Consider the following 8,021-nt stretch of genomic DNA (forward strand, 5'->3'; position numbering starts at 1 on the left):
GATAGATAGATAGATAGATAGATAGATAGATAGATAGATAGATAGATTAGACGGCCTGGTGTAACAATTCTTATTCCTTTCCTGTATAGGTCATAGCCTAGGCAAGGGAATGTAGAGTCATATGGCAATACAGTGTGACATATTAATTGAGTGCTTCTTGTGAGCTCACAAAATCACAAAATGAGAACAAGATGAGGACCACGCTATGCTGCACACACGCTCATTCATTCTGTGGCATGAGGCTGAGTGATAAGGAGGGTGCACCTCCACTTCTACCCTAGTACAACAGAAGCAGGATAAGCCTCAGGGGAATCTACTTTGTATTGTGAACCAAAACTGCTCAGATACAGGATTCTCTGTAATTGTTAAGCTATCTATTTCTAGATTCTAGCTAGAAAAGAACAAGGTCCTGGGACATGTTCTGCGACCACCAGCTGCAAAATTTGGCAGCACTTCCAAATATATCTGCAGAATCTAAGAGCTAAAGGAACTTTCATAATGAAAATTTGGGGATGGCAAACAGAAATTGTTCGTGTTGAATTTACATTGGTAAGATAGGCAGGGAAAGACAGGAAGGGAAAGCTTTGGGACAGGAGGGCAGTCCACAGGAGAAGCACAGGAGTAGGCTCTGCATGCCTGTAATCCTAGAACTTCCTACTCAGCAAACAGGAGGATTCATGAATCCAAGCGAGCCTGGGCAATAGAAAGACTTTAGTTCAAAAATAAATAGATAAAAATAAAGATCTCTAAAGTTTATTTGTGGAAGCTGGAGAGATGGCTCAGCGGTTAAGGGCACTGACTGGTCCTGCAGAGAACCCCGATTAGATTCCCAGCACCCACATGGTGGCTACGAACCATCCTTAACTCCCTTCCAGGGGAATCCGAAACCCTCTTCTGACCTCTGTGGCATTGCACAACACTGTTGCACTCACATACATGCAGGCAATATACTCATACACATAAAATAAAAATAATAGAAATATTTAAAAATAAAGTTTATTTGTAAGCCAAACAGATTGTTCCTGGGGTCAAGCACCTGAGATCCTAAGTCAAGCATTCAACCATACATTCAGGAATGTGGTACTATGTTTTGCTAGTTTGTCCTAAACCTACTAGCTGATCATCTATCTTTATCTCTCTTCCCCTCCATCCGCTGAGGTAGGGTATCTCAGAGTTTTTTTTTTTTTTATTCTATCAATAAAAATATCGAAGGAAATTAGAGGATCAGGATGACTAGGTTTCAGGCTGGATTTCAAGCAAGAGATTGTAATTGATGGAGGATCCTTATTTCAGCAAACTGTGTGCTTCTGGTGCCTGGCATGTGCTTGCTCAATGCTGATTTTGCTTCTTGTTCTCACCATGATATGACTTAGGATGGCCTTGGATGAGCTGCGGTGACTTGGGATAGCCTGGGCTGGCCTGGGATGGCCTGGGATGGTCTGAGATGACCTGAGATGACCTGGGATGAGTTGGGATGGCCTGGATGGCCTGGGATGGCCAGGGATGACTTGGGATGACCTAGGATGGCCTGGGACAATCTTGGATTCTAGGGAATTTGCCTTCTGGAAATTTGGGTTTCATTCACACATAGTTAGAGGTCCTCAGTGGATAGACAGAAGGAAGTGGCCTGGGATGACTTGGGATAGCATATACAATCTTAGATTCTAGGGAATTTGCCTTCTGAAAATTGGGTTTCATTCACACATAGTTAGAGGTCCTCAGTGGATAGACAGAAGGAAAATGTTTAGGATCAAATTTCCTCCAAACCTTCCGAAGTCCTTCCTGGAAGATGTTAATGAAGAAGATGAAAAGCAGAATCTCCAGGTATATACCTAGCCTTCTCTTCTTCTCTCTCCACTCTGCCCTATATAGATATATTTCATTGTACCTATGGAAGTACTAGACTCTACCAAGATAACATTCCAAAGGGCACAATAAAACAGGGATTCTAAAGTAATTAGAACAGAGCAAGGAGCAAAAAGAACATCATAGCATGCATAGCAGGACCATGCAAGGCACTCTGCCTTTGAGTGTTCTTGTCCATGAAGATTCTGGGTTCTGTTTTGGTTTTGGTTTTTCCTTTTGAATTAGATCATCCATTTCCATGTGCCAATGCAGTTTTCTTAGGATTTGACTTAGAAGCTTTTAGAACATCAGAACTTGCACCTTTATTTTTTAGTCTGATTAAAGATTAATCTTCTAGCTCTTCTCCCTGTGTGGCCCAGGGAGGCCCAGCCATCTCTTCACTGGCTCCCATTAGCAGCCACAGTGTGGACACCTGTGTGTGTGTGTGTGTGTGTGTGTGTGTGTGTGTGTGTGTGTGAGTTCCCTAGAGCTGCCTAGAAAAGGAAGGCTAGGCATAGGGCCCCTCTTTTTATGACACCAGCTGTGTGTGTTTCTATTTCTTGAGGGGCACCACTGCTAGAATCGGGGTTATATATAAGTAACCAGTAAACCAGCAGCATTTTAAAAAAGGTTTTGCTGAGTACCAACCCTTGCATGCATTTCAAATGGAATAGGATGTAATGGTCTTATCCAAAGAAAGATTTTTCTGAAGTTTCTTATTCTGGAATCTCATATTGGTGAATGCTTCCAGCATGAGATTTGGGGGAAAGAATTTAATTTCAACAGGTAGGTCTGATTTTTAGGATTTAAAAACTTATTTATTTATTTATTTATTCATTTATTTATTTATATGTGTATGAGTGTTTTGCCTGCTTGAATGTAAGTGCACCCATGTCATGCAATACACTTGGAGGGTGGAAGAGGGCACTAGATCTCCTGGAACTGGAGTTACAGATTGTTGTTAGCCTCTATGTGGGTGTTGGGAACCAAACCAGGGACCCTGAAAAAGCAACCAGTGCTCTTAGCTCCTGAGCCATCTCTCCACCCTGTATTTTTTGCTTCAAAATAGCAAAAAAGACTCTCAGTCTATAAATACACAATATAGGAATGTTTGACTTCTTCCAATGTGCCCCACAACTTGCAGCTTTAGGCTGAAGTTTGGATTTATTTTCTCTTATGGAATAAATGAAAATAGCTTCACAGTGTCTGTTACTGACTTGCTTTCTATTTGTTTCCAGAACATTCATTCATTTCTAGATGCTTGTGTGAACTGGAACTGGGGGAATGCTTTAGCTCAGCACAGACTTATCAAAGTCTGGCTTTCGGTACCATTCAAATACAGATGGTTAGCAGAGACACTAAGCAATAAACCAGAAGGAACAAGAAGCTCCCACTTTCCAGACTAAACAATCTCTCTTCCCTAAATATCTATCCACCTCCAACCCTATGAGCAATTGCTGATAACTTTAAGATATTTACAGCTGAAGGATATGGCTGTGTATCATCATTTATGATTTTTAAGCCATTTTGGTTTTAACTCTTGCTATATTCGTTTTATTTCTGTTTTTCATTTTCGCATTTTATCTTACTTTTTGTTCTTTATTGTAATGAAAAGTTAGTCTAAAGGGAACAATTCCCAAGTAAAGTCCATATGCTCTTTACCCTCACCCCACCCATGACTTCAAGTAAGACTCTTTCAGGATCCCCAAATAAGTCTTCCAATTCCATCTCAAATTAGTCTGTTGATCTAAAAGAATTCTGGGTAGGAAGCATTCTCAATCTCAAACTCCAGTCACTTCAAAGCCCCAGTGTAACCCTTGAAAGCTGAAATCAGGGCCTGAAAACCATTGGAGGGGCTAAGTCAGTGTCAGAACAGGGAAGGATGAATGGGAGACTATACAAAGCTCATGCACTGCACACAGACTGAACACCACATTACTCACTGCAGAGCCCTCAATGCCTTTAAGAAATACAGACTCACCTAGCATGGTGGCATATGCCTTTAATTCTAGCACTAGGGAGGGAGGCTGAGATAGAGTCCAGCCTGGTCTACATAGCAAGCTCTGGGCCTATGAAAATTAAGTTAGACTATGGACATGCCTGGGAAGGATTACCTTGATTAGGGCAATTGAGGTGGGAAAACCCACCCTATGGGAGGGTGGCACCATTCCTTGGCCTTGGGCCCTGGACTATAAAAAAGGAAGAAACCAGATGAACATGAACATTCTTTGCTCTCTGCCTCCTGACTATAGACACAATGTGACCAGCTACTTCAAGCTCCTGTTACTTTGTCTTTCCAACCAGGATTGACTATACCCTCCTACTATGAACCAAAATAAACCTCTGTTTCCTTAAGTTGTTTATGTCAGGATATTTTATCATGGTACTGGGAAAATAATTAGGGAGTATATTGGTCTGTTTTGTTGCTATAACAAAATACTTAAGTAAGAATAGCTTATTATTTTTTTAAAGGGAAGTTTATTTGAACTCACAGTTCTGGAGGTCAAATCTGATGATGGTCATCTCATTGTCAAAGAATCAAAGTGGCATGAAGAGATAAGGAACACAGAAGTGGGTAAGATAAGGCTTAGAATTGTTTGTAATGCTGAATGGAGGAACCTTGTGAGAGCTCCAAAGGCCTGTATGCAGATAGGAATATGAACAGAGTGATGGTTTGCTAGAACACAACCTAGAATTATCTTGGAAGAGATGTCTCAATGAAGGATTGTTTACTTTGAGTTGGCCTGTTGGCATGTTTGCAGGGAGCTGTCATAATTAAGTCAATTGGTATGGGGAGACTCAGCCCACTGAGGGTGACACCATTCCCTAGCCAGGGAGGTCCTGAACTGTGTAAGAGCAGAGAAATCATGCTGAGCTCTTCCTGCCTGAAAAATCCCCAAGACTGAATCTTGGAAGCTCCTTCCTAACAACTTCATGCAATGCTAATTACCTCCCAGAAGGCATGCTTCTATATACAATGATTGCATTCAGTTTTCACTTCCTTGGCACAATTAACATATAACTTTGAAGAATAAACTCCAGTGTGAGGTAGAAAGAGTAAATTATAGTCAAAATAGAAGTTATTTTTTAGTTGAGTTTAACGAAGGACTAGAAGTGAATAAAGGGCAAGCAGTTGGAATAAGACAGGCGGACATTCCTACCACTCTAAGAAACATTTTTGCCCAAAAGCTGAAAGACTGAAAGTTCAGGCTAAACTGAAACAGTTGTTAAAGGAAATGCAGTTCTGCAAAATAAGCCCTTAGTTTAGAAAGGTGGATTGGAAGGATTGAAATATTTGACCCAGTAACTTGGTCTAATATAAATATTCTTTGAAACCCATGATTCTATTGTATCAGATGACTTCAAAATCCTGATGCTCTTTAAATGACCAATTAAGTGACTTTTTATTTTGATGTGGGAGAAAGAAAAAACAAAGAGTATACAATAATGAAAGATGGGGAATGGGAGGAGACCTATCTAGGGGAAAATCTGCTTTGGAGAATAATTTTGGCAGGTGGAGGCAGACAGTTATATAAGAAGTGGCAGATGTACTGCGAACACCCATCATGTCATCATGCCTGTGGTGTTGTGACACCATATAACAGTGATGCCTGAACAAAGACAGGCTGCCTTACTGTCCATTTAGACCTAGATCAGGGACTCTCAGAACTTCAGATCTCTCCTGGAACTGTGCTCTCAAACAAAGGTCTCTCAAACAAAGGTCTTCCTGTCCTTTTATTGAAACAGTATCTCCAGTTTGAAATGGAGTAGTAATAGTGGAAGGATGTGTTTTATGAGGGAATTTTCCCTTTCTGACCCCTACTGACCTAGAACAGCACACACAAGCCCAAACAGTTGTTATCAATTTACCTCCACTTGTTGTTTTGCAACACACACACACACACACGCAAACACACACACACACATATACTGGGTCAAATGAAAGGAAGGCTTGTGAAGGATTAAAGCTATATATTTAAGCCACAAGAGGAGCCCAAGGCCTAGTAAGCTTGCTTACATAATAAACAAGCTAAGACAATGTTAAATGATCTCAAAATATAAAATTAAAAATCATTTGTCCAGAAGTCATTCTCATAGTCCCCCTTGTTTATTTTATAAAGAAGAAGCATGTCCATATTTGTAAAAGTGATTCCCACACTCCTGAATGATGACTGGGTCAAGCAGAAATTAAGAAAGAAATAAAAGTATTCCTGGAACTAAATGAAAAGGACAATATAAGACAACAAAACCTCTGGGACATGCAGAAAGTTGTCCTTAGAGAGAAGTTTATAGCTCTAAGTGCCTACATTTAAAAAAAATCAGAACACATATAAATGACTAACATTGCAACTCAAGACACTTGAAGAGCAACAACAAATGAAACCCAAACCCAGCAGACAAGAAGAAATAACAAAAATCAGAGCAGAAATTAATGAAATAGAAACAAAGGAAACAATGCAAAGAATCAATGAATCCAAGAGCTGGTTCTTTGAAAAGCTAAACAAGATTGACAGACTCTTAGCCCGGTTAACCAAAAGAAAGAAAGAGCACCTCCAAATCAACAAAATCAAAGATGAAAGGGGAAGCATCACAACAGATATCAAAAAGATCCAGAACATTATAAGGGAATACTTTAAAAACCTATATGCTACTAAATTTGAAAACCTTAAAAAATGGACAGGTATCTAAAAGCATGGGAATCACCAAAACTAAACCATGAAGAGATCGATAGCTTCAACAGACCCATAACTCATAAGGAAATTGAAACAGCAATACAAAACCTCCTGACTTAAAAAAAGGCCCAGGACCAGATGGATTTACAGTAGAATTCTACCAGATATCTAAAGAAGATCTATATCCAATACTACTTAATTTATTCAAAAAGATAGAAACAGAGGGAGAACTTCAAAATTCCTTCTAGGAAGCCAGCATCTCTCTAATACCAAAAAAGATACAACCAAAAAGAAAACTATAGATCCATAGCCTTAATGAGCATAGATGCAAAAATTCTCAACAAAATACTTGCAAACAGTGTACAGACACACATAAAAAACATCATCTACCATGATCAAGTCGGCTTTATTCCAGAGATGCAGGGATGCTTCAATATACTTGTCAATAAGCATCATAAGTCAATATAAATGGACTCAAAGACAAGAACCAGATGGTCATCTCAATAGATGCAAAGAAGGCCTTTGACAAAATTCAACATGAATTTATGTTCAAAGCCCTAGAAGGAATTGGACTGGAGGGAACATACCTCAATATAATTAAAGCCATATATAACAAACACACAGCCAACATCATTCTAAATGGAGAAAAACTGGAAGCATTCCCATTAAAACCAGGTACCAGACAAGAGTGTCCCCTATCTCCAATCCTTTTTAACATAGTGCTTGAAACTCTTGCAAGAGCAATAAGAAAAGAGAAGGAAATTAAAGGAGTAATAATTTGAAAAGAAGAAGTCAAATATCCCTTTTAGTAGATGATATGATATCTAAGAGATGCCAAAAATTCCACCAGAAAACTCCTAGAAATGATTAACACTTTCAGTAAAGTGACAGGTTACAAAATTAATCTACAATAGTCAGTAGCTTTGCTATATACCAATAACAAGCAATCAGAGAAAGAGCACTTGGAAACACTCTGTTTTACAATAGCCTAAAAAAAAAAAATCTCAGAATAAACCTGACCAAAGACATTAAAGAACTCTACAATGAAAATTTAAAATCTTTAAAGAAAGAGATTGAGGAAGACACCAGATGATGGAGGGAACTTCCACACTCATGGATTGGAAGAACTAATATTGTGAAAATGACCATCCTACCAAAAGCCATTTATAGATTCAATGCAATGCCAATCAAAATCCCCATGACACTCTTCACAGAATGGGAAAAACCATCCTAAGATTCATATGGAAGCACAAAAGGCCCCGGATAGTCAAAGCAACCCTGAGCTCTAAGAGCAATGCTGGGGGTGGGGGGATTACTATACCAAATTTTAAACTACACTACAGGGCTATGGTTAAAAAAAAAAATCCACATGGTACTGTCACAAAAATAGACCCATAAATTAATGGAATAAAATTGAAGGCCAAAATATGAGTACATGCAATTTCAGCCACCTGATATTTGACAAAGGGACCAAGAATATTCACTGGAGGAAAGACAGCATGA

The sequence above is a fragment of the Nannospalax galili genome, unplaced genomic scaffold, assembly GCF_000622305.1.
Source record: "Nannospalax galili isolate Female #2095 unplaced genomic scaffold, S.galili_v1.0 scaffold377, whole genome shotgun sequence".
NCBI lineage: Eukaryota > Metazoa > Chordata > Mammalia > Rodentia > Spalacidae > Nannospalax > Nannospalax galili.